Here is a 12,425-nt window from a genome sequence, read left to right on the forward strand (position 1 = left end):
TTGTGAAAGCCCACATTGAAAGAGATTCTGATGTTTGATCTGAATGACTTCTTTTATTATTCTCTAAGTATTTGCTTTCCTCTATATTTTAATTGGGCTGCTAAGTGGTACAGTGGATAAAATGTAAACCTTGTAGTCTGAAAGACTAATCTTCTTGAGTTCAAATCTGGCCTCAGACACTTACTAGCTATGTGAACCTCGATAAGACATTTAACCCTGTTTGCCTCAGTTTCCTCATCTGTAAAATGAGCTGAAGAAAGAAATAGCAACCCACTCTAGAATCTTTGCTAAGAAAACCCCAAATAGGATCACAAAGAATCAGACTGGACTGAACAGCAACAACAGTTTAATTAAGCACATGATGATGTGAGGATACGGTACTAGCAACATTTTACAGTCATAGTATTATGAGTACTTTAATTCCCAGGTTAGTTTGTTCCATGGAATATCAGTCATTTATAAGCTTTACTAACATTTGATATCTTGAATATGGTAGATGTTTAATATGTATGTGTTGAGTTGAACCAAGAGCATATGAAAAGTTCTGGATAAACACATATATAACCAAAAAGTAGATTTATTTCTGTATTATGCAAGTGGATATGTATGCATATGTGACTATGCATGACAGGGAAAGAAGTAGGAATGTGCCTGTATTGCATTAGTAGAGGCAATGGTCTCCAAACTTTCTTGATCATATACTCCTATCACTTAATAATTTTTGAGCTACAACCCTAATATATGCATATTTATTTATTTATTTATTTATCTATTAATTATAGACATGACCTCGTTTACCAATTACTATATATAAACTAGAAATTTTTCGTAATTTTTAATGACAAGTTTGATGACATTATGTTAGAGTTAATAGGGAGGGACTTGAGTAAAATCTCTTTAGCAGCTGTGTAAAGGATATATTAGAGAGAGGAGAGGTTTGAGGCAATGAGCCTAATTAGAAGGCTATTGTGATTGAGATGATAGGTGGAGAGAGTCTTATCTGGGGAGTAGGGGTTAGTCATGTGAGTAGAGAAGTGTAATTCAACAGATAAAGTATAAAATAGCAAGATTTTATAAGATCTTTAATATTGAGGTCATGTGTTCTTTTTAAATTTATTGTGGAATATGGTGGGAGATATTGGACTTTGCCTATGTATTAGACTGCTTTAGAGTTTTCCTAGTAGTTCTTATAAAACAGAAAATGTTTTCCTTGGTATTTATGTCTTGGGATTCATTGATCACAGCTTATTATTTCTGATTTTCTCTTTTCTGATTCCCATTATTTTTTATTTTCTCTTTTCAGTTCTCTTCTATTGACGAAACAGGATTTGGCAACCAATTAGATATATGGGATGAGGGAGAGGGAGAAGTCAAGGAAAATCAGAATATGAAAGTGATTTACTGGAAGGATGATGGTACCCTTGAAATGATGGGGAAATTTGGAAGAAGCTGCAAATAGAAAAAAAAAGTTTTTATAAAACACTGCAATTTAAGCAAATTTTCCTGTCCGTTTGAAGGCATACAAGAGGGTTTTAAAGAAAAAAAGTCAATTAGGGAATAACTTTTCATTTACATGGCAAAAAGCAATGGTATCTTTACACTATGGGAAAATAAGCACATTATCTATTAAAATTGTAGGATTAAAAAGGAAGATCCAATTTTCATATAGTTGTGGTTCAGGTCTTTTTACTTCTTCAGGGGAGAAAAAGAAAGATCCTCTTTGGGATATTACTAAATATGTCAAAAAAGAAAGTTTTTTTTTTCAAAAAAAAGTTTATCCTGTCTCATTCCTTTTTCTTTTTTTCTTTTTCTTTCCCTCCTGCCCTTTTATTCTATTTTCTTTTTTCCCCCCTTCTGTAATGTATTTTTGGACTCTGTGCTTACTTACAGTATTTCCTAGAAAAAAGATACATTATCGTTATCTCCTTTCTATATGATTATAGGTTACCTTTTATAGGTATACATTATATATTCTATAAATTTATCATTATAAATTTACCCTTCCCTTTTTTCCCTAGTAACATTTTCTCGACATACTTATGAAGTTTATTTTGAGAGGGCATGGCCTTATTTCTCTAAGTGTCTCCATATCTTTTGGTCATCATGTGGGACAAATTATTCATGTTTCATTTCCTCATTAATGAGATGTCAGCACATAATCCTCATTGTTGAGAGGATTGTCAAGACTGATTCAATCCCTTGTGATCTGACCTCCATGTCATTTAGAGCTGGTCTTCAGAAGTGAGTGCATGTTATCTTAGGAGCTTCTTCGGAAGGTTCTCAGCTTAATATCAACCTTTCTCTGCTCTAACATGAAAATCATGTATATGCATAATTCAGAATGAAAAGCTTAGTCAGGAACAGTCAGCCATACATAAAGCTGTTATTAGCTGCCATTTACTTTTAACACTTATTGTGAAAATATATGAATGTGATCTTATTGCCTTCATAAAAGTCCAGAGTGAATTGTTAGGGCTGTTAATTTTCAGTTTCTCTGTGGTGGCAGAGTGCTAGCCTCTGGGATGTTCAAGACAGCTCTTTTTATTCTGCTTAAAACAATAATGTATCTATCACTATGGTTTTATATTCCATCAGAGCTTTCTTTCCATTGTTCTTATGCCTCCCTCCCCTCCCAAAACTGATAAATTACTTTCCTTTTACTTCTTCATGATTTGAATACAGAAAGTCTGAATTCAGTATCTTTCATTCACTATCTTTATATTATGTCACTGAAAATAAAGAAACAGAAACAAATATACCCATGTAAAATCAATCAATCAGTAAGCATTTATTAAACACCTATTATGTTCCAGGCTCTGTGCTAAGTACTGGGGTTAAAAAAAAAAAAGGGAAAAGTCTCTGTCCTTAAGTAGCTGACAGTCTAATAAGGGACACATGTGTGTATGTGTGTGTGTGTGTATGTATATATGTGTGTATATATATGTGTGTATATATATGTATATATGTGTGTGTTTGTGTGTATGCACACACATAAATATACATATATAGATGTACATGAATGTATGTCTACACACACATGATATGTGTGTGTGTCTGCAAGCTACATATAGGTTAAATAGGAAACAATTGACCAGAACAAGGTACTAGAATTGAAAGGTGTTGGAGATTGATGGCTGTCATGTTGAATTTAAAGCTAGTAGTGTAATGTACACTACCATAATCCTACTTTCTTACTTCTTTTTAGCCTTAAGGTAACCCTGAGATCTTGAAACCCATGTTAGGGAAGAGCAAGATCTTTCAGGTTGTCCTCATGGAGCATAGAAAGAATGTAAGTTTTGGGGTGAGAAGACTTGAGTTCAAATCTGATTTCTACAACTTACTACATATATATCCTTGGGCCAGTTGCTCAACTTCTCTGAGTTTTAATTCTTCAAGTATAAAATTAAAATTTGGTCTGAAAGATCTTTATGGTCTCTTCCAGTTCTCCATTTACAAGCCTACAGCATATGAAGCTAGTGACAGACTGAGTGATTGTATCTTCCTCCGATCATATGGAGTTGATAAATAACAAATAGTGAAGACTGATTGCTAAGGCATTGTGATCTGCACTGGTAGATAGAATAGTCACTCTATTCTAATCTAAATCTTTTGTTGAAGCATATCATCATATCTATTTAAATATAGACTCTGCCACATACAGCATACTCTGACCAAGATATGGCCATTAATAACATAAATAAGCTAGTACATGTTTAAACAATATCCAACTAATAAATAATAAAAGTTTACTTAAATTATGCTTATGACCTTATAGGAACAGACATTAGTTAACCTTATTAGGAAATTAACTTTTTTCCCCTGTTTTTGTATTAATTCACACATAGCTTAAATCAGAAGTGAGAGGGAAAATAAACAATTACTTTTTTGGAGAGGGTTGAATCTAGACCTGTGATTTTATAGGATTTTATAGGATCCAACAGGATTATAGGATTTATAGGATTATAGGAACCTCTGATAAGCAAATTTCCTGTACTAATTAGTATCTGCAAGTGCTTGGGGGAGATGAGATTTTACGTGATTTGTCAGTAGTCATATAACAAGTATTTGTCAGAGATATGATCTCAACCTAGATCATCCTGTCACAGAGTTTAGTCTACATTTGAAGTCATTGTCAAACTATAATAACTGAAATTTATATCACACTTTAAAGTCTGCAAAACACTTTTGTATTAATTATCTTATTTGATCCTCTCAGCAAAGCAAATGATATTATGAACCTCATTTTAAGGATGAGGAATTAGGTTTCAGAGAAATTATATGACTTTCCAAGAGTCACACAACTGGTAATATCTTTTTTTTTAATGTTTATTTATTCAATTTTTAATTTATGGAATAAAACAAGCATTTCCATAACATAGTAAAATGGGAGGGGGGGAAAATTATTGCACATGAAACTACAAATCTATTATGTATAACTTGCTATTTCTTTTAAATACGCAATAAAGTTATTATGTACATTTCTTTTTCCCTTCTCCTTCCCAACCCTAGAAATGGCTACCATTAGACACAAATATGTATGTAGATGTAAAATCATTTTCCACATACTTCTATTTATCAGTTCTTTCTCTGGATGCAGATAGTATCTTCCTTTATATGTCCTTTGTAGTTAATTTGGGTGTTTATAATGGTCAAAATATTTTAATCTCTCAAAGTTGTTCTTAACGTAATATTGTTGTTACTGTTTTACAACATTCTCTTGATTCTGCTCATTTCTCTCCATTATTTCATACTGAGATCATGGAGCTTGTCATGTCTTATAGCACAATAGTATTCCATCGCAATCACATACCACAACTTGATCATCTGGTAATATCTGAGAAGGCATAGCAAACAGTTCTAGCTCAGCATTCTATTCACTATTCCCATATTGTCTCTCTCAATGCTTCTCTGATGAAAAAGTTTTAATTGTGGGGTCTAAAAATTCTAGATAACAAACCAAGTGGTGTTCTGAGGTCAAAAGAATGATGAAGAAACAGAGTACCAGACTTAGGAATTTTAACAAAATAAGGAAAGGAAAGTCTAATTCTACCATTCACATTCTCCAGAGAACCATTTATTTGCTCTATTTTCCCTTTTACTCTAACAGGCCCCATTTACTTTCCCAGGAAGCTCTTTACTACTTCCCTCTCTTTATTTGTTTATCTTTCTTTCTCACAGCTCCCCAATACAGATTGTCCATGGGTATGAACAATTTAGTGACTTTATTTTATTGTTGTTGTTGCTTAATTTCACTGGGTTTTCTAGAATGGATAGAGCATTTCACACTTTCACTAATTACTTTAGTCCTATCAACAGTGCCTTTTTCTGTATTTTCTATCAACTGTGTCAATACGTAAAACCTGAGTTAGAAGCTCTAAGTTTTAATTTGCATTTCTATGATTATTAGTGATTTGGATGAAGTATTTTCCATTTAGTTGATATTTTTTCAAAGACAAAAAAAGTTGTTCATACCTTTTGACCCCTTCACTATTAGAAAATAGTTTAAACTCTTACTTATTTATCCAATTAATTCCATATATAGCTGAGATATTAAACTTTTGCTAAAGATATTGGCATAATATTAAGTGCCTCTGAACACATTCATGAAGATACAACATCTTTTAGGCTAATGCTGATGTAATGAGTGTTTAAGCAATATGTCTGAAGTCAAATAAATACAAAACTTTGTCATGACAGGTCTAAGCAAGTACACTTAAAATGAAGTATTTCTGAGTTTATAATTCCATTGAGGACAGGATCTTTAAACTTCTTTAATCCTCTAGTACCTGGTAAGATGTCCTATGTAAGTCCCTAAACATTAAATAAATAATTATTGATTCCTAAATATCAGTGTGGATCTATAATAGTATACATAATATTATGATATAGAAAATCTTTTATCATTTCTCCTATAAATCCAAGAATCTACTCATGGTCCATCCAGGAACTTAAAAAAAAAGAACATATCAATTTTCCTAACACAAGTGTCATTAACGTTTGATCCATGATCATTTAAAATTTTTACACATTTTATAATTGCATTGCTATGTAATTGTTTTCCTTGGTGATCCTGTTTTATGCACTTGAACATTTCCTCAGGAAGAATCCCCAGGTTTCGCCAGACTGTCAAAGGGGTCCATCACACACACACACACACACACACACACACACACACACACACACACATTAATCCTTACTCTGTAACATATTCTTTTCAACATGTCTATTCCTTTTGCAACTATAAAGTGCCCTTATATTATCCTAAAAATATCACAGAATGGGGATAGGTACTGGGCCAGTGATTTTATTCATATGGAAAAATTTTAAATTCTAAACTCCCTTGACTATTGGTATATTGGTAACCATTTTTGCAACATATAGCCCTAGATCATGGAGTAGATGGTTGTGACTTACCAAGGTCACTTACATACTATTTGTCAAAGGTGGAATTTAAATCTCAGCCTTGTTGGCTCTGATACCAGGGCTCTACCTATTATTCCATGTCATATCATAAATAGAGTTGACCTAAATATTTTATGATGTCTCCTAAAAGTTAAATAAGAACTAATAATTTGAAATCTATGAATTTAAATTCAATAACTCATTAAGACGGCAGACAGAAAAAATGCAGCATAGGCTTACAAATAGTACAACCAGTGATATTTAAATAAGAGTTAGCCAAAGAGCAATATCTGAAATTTCCAATTGGAAAAGAATAGAGAAAAGTTCAATTTTAATATAATGAAAGAAAGCACAGTCAATAAAGGACTCTGCAATGCAGTGAAGAAATAATCACTTTAAACAAAAGAATATGACTAGTTCTAGAAAATTTTAGTAGTTGTACTAATGATGACCTTTAAAAATGAAATTCAGATTTAAAGGAAAAGTAGAAGAGTATGGGACTCTAAAACAAAATATATTCATCACACTTAGGTGAAATTAAATGAAACAGATTAGAGACAACACTTTAGTTGTACATCTTAAAAATTTAAGAACTGAAAGTGAAAATGTAAAAACCTAATTGGCTGTCATCAGTCATTACTGTGGGTTAAAATACAGAGTTGAACTTCATTATAAAAACCTATGCTTTGCAAAAGAGTAGGACAGTGAAACACTATGTGAGTCTGAAAAGGAAACCTCTGGGAGATGATCTAATGGTTGTAATTATACAGCATGTAATAGGATAAAAGTTCAACCACATAAATATTGATGGCAATTATCTAAGAATTAAATGCATGCTTCAAAATGTAAGGGCCATAGGAGAATTAAATACTTCAGCATGAATCTTGTTTGGAACAGACAATGGAAGCCCATTCCCCAAAGTCGGGCAATATCACAAATGCATCATTGCTTAAGAATTTTTATTTGGGGGTATGTAAGATTAGGTTACTCTCTCCAGAACTGGAAGACCCTGAAAAATAATCTATAACTACAAAAGAGCATCCACAATCTGAGTGATGTGAATGAGAATCTCTGTACCATTAGACATACTTTGAGATACACTGTAACAAATTTTGAAATAAAAAAGGGAGATGTTTCCTATATATATATGTGTGTGTGTGTGTGTGTGTGTGTGTGTGTGTGTGTGTGTGTGTATAAATTTATCTATGTTTCATGGCCTTATGGAATTGTAGGTGATTTAATTAGTTCTAAATAATAAGAAAATCTCAGCCTAATTTGATCATTAAAAGGGTGACTTTAGATTAATATATTATGGCTATCAAATGTCAGCCAGGGACACAACTCATGATTGTACCTTATTCCCATAATTTAGTTTTCAAAGTTAATACACAAGACAAAGGTAAGTTTATATAACCTTTTCTTTACGTCAATGAAATAGTACTCACCTCCCACCAAGGGAAGGTCAGGAGGCAGCAAGAACCAGGTAAGTCAACAAACAATAAATATTTATTAAGCGCCTATTTTCTGCCTGTCATTGTGCTAAATGCTGAGAATATAAATAAGAACCAGAAAGACAGCCTATAACCTCAAGGAGCTTACAATTTGATAAGGGGAGAAATGAAAAGTTAACTAGAAATTCTGAGCTCTCTATAAAGGGCTGCTTTGAGAGGAGCTTTTTGCTCTACCCTCCAGTCCTGCAATCAGAGGGGAGAGGCAGCAGAGAGTATTGAAGAGATGTTAAGAACCAAAGCTGAAGTAATCCCCAGGATGATGAGAATTTTAGTGATGATCTTATATTAGGGAAAAGCATGGTGGTTAAGGAGTTCAAATCAAATAGAGAAATTGATGGGAAATGAATAGGTAGATAAATCAACACCAAAACCCATGACCACTATTTCCAATTGTATCCTGATCTAATTGTATCTCTTCATTTCCCACAGGGCTGCACTCATTTTGAACTTCATTGACTTCTTCATGCTCTCAATGAATTCATCATTAGGAAACCTCATTATCTTGCAACATTCAGTGAGCCTTGTTACACACCTCATCAGTATCTTCTTCCTCTCTGATTGGAGGGTGGAGCTATAAGTTCCTCCTTTTAAGGAGGGGCACAGGACAAGTGGACTCATTTTATAATTTTTTGACTTTTCCACCATGCTGAATCACTGGGTACCTCCTCACTTCTCCCCAACTTTCAAGCTCTCTTGTGTATGTTGTCTTTCTTCATTAGATTGTAAGTTCCTGGGGAATTGCCTTTCTTCTTTGTACTCCTAGTGCTTAGCACAGTGCCTAGCAAATAGAAGGCTCTTGATAAATATTTACTGACTATTAATAGGCCCAACCCTGACCCTAGAGCCTTGGGAATAGCAGTGTCCCATAAACCATCAGTACCGCTTCCAGTCTAGCACCTATGGGGTATCAGTCAGAGGAGAAAACAATGTGGAGAAAAGGCCCATCTTCCTTATCACAACCACCAGTAACAATTGACCAAATGCCTCCAATAGGCAGATGGGTTCTGGAGCCCTGGTAGTGGAAGCACCCATCAAATCCCTAGTCCTTCCAGTCATCATCTAGAGAGATATCACTCATGTAGAAAGGGACAGCCATCTTCACCAAGTCCCACCACAGGGCAGGCAAGACAGAATAGTTAAAGCATCAGAGAACCCTGAGGGATAGAAAGGAGGCATCAATTGCCAAGCAACTCAAATCACCATAAACACCTTGACCACCATTTCCCTTTAATCTCTGATAGAAATACTCTGATGGAAGCATTCAACTAAAAGTCTCAGGAATAATGATGTTTCTTGAGTATTGTCCACAAAAATCCTACAGATGCTACAGTTACAACTACTGAAGATCCATAAAAGAAAATTCTTGTCATTAAAGTCTTTGGCATTGTCAAATGGTTCAACATAAGAAACTTATGATTTTATCATAAAAATAACATTAAGGAAAAGGCATTACTTCTTTGCTGCTAAATCATAAGAATCACAAAACTTTTCTATGTGACTTGCAGCTAAAACTTTCTGTATATGTTGCTTCCCCGTCAGAAGATGATCTCCTTAAGACCAAAAATTGTCTTACTTCTTTTTTTGAGTCCTCAGCAACTTGCTCATAGCAAGTGCTTAATAAATCCATCATTCATTTGTTCATTTCTTTCTTCAGGTGATACTTTTTAATTGTGGTTGGAGGAGGGATGTCTAGTCATGATTTAACCAGATATGAGCAACTCATACTGTGCAAAATCCCACCAGTGAGAATTTCTGTAACTTAGAGTCACAAACAGTAGTGTTGTAACACTGACAGTTTTTGTGACTTATATAACTACCTACAGTTCATATCTATAAAAGAAATTATGTCTTCCTTAATCTAAGATTCCCCTCCCCTCTACTATATAATACTGGAGCTGGCACAATTAAGGGAATAAATCAGAATATGTCTCTTGAGTCACTTGATTTGGTGCTAAACATTATAATCATAAATACACAATTTAAAGGGACTTAAGAGGAAATAAAGGAAAAATGTGTTAAGTCACTATGAAGAAGTGGCAGGTTAATGATAACAGATTTCCCAAAAGAAATAAAATGCTCACCTACCAATTACACTTGTTTCTCATCGCTGGATTAATCACTTATCATGTTTCATAACAAACACATTTTCCTGTTTTGAGAAAGTCTCAGAGTGAACCTGTAGAACAGTGAAGTCTCTCCAAGTGACCTAGAAAAAGAAGACATAATCAACACAGAGAAAATGAAAAAGCTCAGAGGATGTAGTCATGCTAAATTTTTTTTTTAGATTACAGATGAAAAGATGTTCCAGAAAGGGGCTAATAATAATGGCAAGGAAGACATGAAGTTACTAGCAGATATGATGAGGATATCTATTTTTTCTTGAGACAATGTGCATCAATATTATTTGCTTTTAAAATAGTGCTCTTAAAATCTGTAATAAAAGCAACTTAAAAAAAAAAAACACCAGGGATAAAAAGTTATGCAAAAGAGTTCAGTAGAGGAATATGAATATAGCTTTTTCATAATAGAATAAAAGAAAAGTTTCCTTATAAATGTGCTTTTCTGACATTAACTGAGGGTTGGATATATTTGAAAAGGGGCTGAATTGAATTAGAGTTAGATTTGTATGTGAGAGGGAAGGGAGGCAGGGAAAGAGGGGGCAGGAAGGGAGGAGGAAAGAAAAGAGAGAAAGAAAAAAGCAGAGAGGAAAAAATGAAGAAAGGAAGAAAGGAAAGAAGGAAGGAAAAGACACAAGGAGGAAGAAAGAGGAATAACTTTTCTCTGTAATGCAGCACTGATTATTGCCTTAATTGGGTAAATAATTTTCAACCCAGTATTCAACCTAGGATGCTTTTGACACCAGTGTCAATTTTCAAAGTTTGCTTTCAAGTCTTAATTAGATTTCTATCTTTTTTCATCCCATTGCCACAAGGACAATTGAAATATCCCTGTGGTCAAACATACTTGTTAGACATGACCTAATTAAATGGCAGTGTTTGATTGTCATAGTCTTGTATCTATTAGATGCTTCATATCAAGGAGAGAGGAAAGTGTATAATCAGCTGTGATTCTCCTATTGAGGTTGAACGTGGCAAGTGTTTCTGCAAATTTACAAAATTCCCTTCAATAAAGGCAACTGTGACCCTCACCAAATAAATCACTAATGGCATAATTTGCACTGACAAATCTGGCTAGGCTAGATTTCAAGTTATAATTTGTCTCTGCTCTTCTATCAGAATCCTTTCCAGCGAAGCCATAACATGCCTCTCTGGTATCTGGGGCATACACCACAAACATTCCCAAGAAATATAGTAAGACAAGTATCTCAGCATCAATTTTTAAAAGTAAATTCAGTTCATTGCATAGGAGGCACAGCCAAGATGGCAGAATACAGGCAGAGAGTGGCCTGAGCTCTCCCTCAAATCCTACCACATACCTTCAAATAATGACCCTGAACAAATTCTAGAGTGACAGAATGAAGAAAAATAGGGAATAAAACAATTTCCCATTCCAAGACAACTTAGAAGGTCAGCAGGAAAAGTCTGTTGCGCCAGTTTGAGAGAGGAGCACAGTCCACTGCACTGTATCAGGCTCCAGCAAACCAACAGCAGGGCTACAAGCGATTGAAACAGTGACAACAGTGGAAGTTTTCATATCTTTTAGCCCACAAAGGGTAAGGGGATCAGACAGTGTGTCAGAAGGAGATTTACAGGGATCCTTTTGCTGGCACCAGGATCAGAGCTCTGTTCCATTGCCTATACTAGTTTCTGGGTCACGGTCTTTGGTCTTAGTCCCAGTATGAAAATGAGCAGTAGCTTAGCACAGTTTGTAGATGTAAGGGAATAGGGATGCTGGTTACAGTTTCAGGGTCAAAAAGAGTGCTTGTGGTCTCTCACAAACCAGTGCACAGCACAGCACAATAGTAAATGTACCTCCCCCTGGATCATACCACCTCGGAAGAGCCAAAAACTTACTTCTGAAAACAGCTGCAGAAAAATCCTGAAGCAATGGACAGTGCCCCCTCCATTTAGGAGGAAGAGCCCCACTTTAGCATAGAATTAAAAGGCAAGGAATAGGCTACAGAATGAGCAAACAATAGAAGAAAATTCTGACCACAGAAAGTTACTATGGTGAAAAGGAAGATCAAAACACAGACTTAGAAGAAGATGACAAAAGCAAAATTTTTGAATCCAAAGCCTCAAAGAAAAAACATGAATTGGTCTTAGGCTATGAAAGAGCTTAAAAAGGATTATAAAAATCAAATAGAAGAAGTAGAGGGAAAATTTGGAAGAGAAATGAGAGTGATGCAAGAAAATTAAGACAAAAAGAGTTAACACCTTGCTAAAGGAGGCACAAAAAAAAAATACTGAAGAAAATAACACCTTAAAAAAAAGAATAGGGCAAATGGCAATAATCAGAAAAGAGGCACAAAAAGCCAATGAAGAGATGAATGCCTTGAAAAGCAGAATTAGCCAAATAGAAAAAGAGGTACAAAAGCTCATTGAAGGAAAT

General features: G+C 34.5%; 1 long non-coding RNA gene across 2 annotated transcripts in view; it reads right to left on the bottom strand.

Annotated features, from left to right (window-relative positions):
* The window catches only part of LOC110216045 (uncharacterized), an 89,874-nt gene extending 77,917 nt beyond the window's left edge, over positions 1 to 11,957 (bottom strand). For both annotated transcript variants that reach the window (XR_013484089.1, XR_002326674.2), the window contains exons 1-2: positions 11,888 to 11,957; positions 9,999 to 10,119 (exon numbers count right to left, since the gene is read on the bottom strand). This is a non-coding gene — a long non-coding RNA (uncharacterized LOC110216045). The remainder of the gene's footprint in view (positions 1 to 9,998; positions 10,120 to 11,887) is intronic.
* Between the last annotated feature and the right edge of the window lie 468 nt (positions 11,958 to 12,425).

Source organism: Phascolarctos cinereus, unplaced genomic scaffold (genome assembly GCF_003287225.1).
Source record: "Phascolarctos cinereus isolate Bilbo 61053 unplaced genomic scaffold, phaCin_HiC Scaffold_9;HRSCAF=440, whole genome shotgun sequence".
Taxonomy (NCBI): Eukaryota; Metazoa; Chordata; class Mammalia; order Diprotodontia; family Phascolarctidae; genus Phascolarctos; species Phascolarctos cinereus.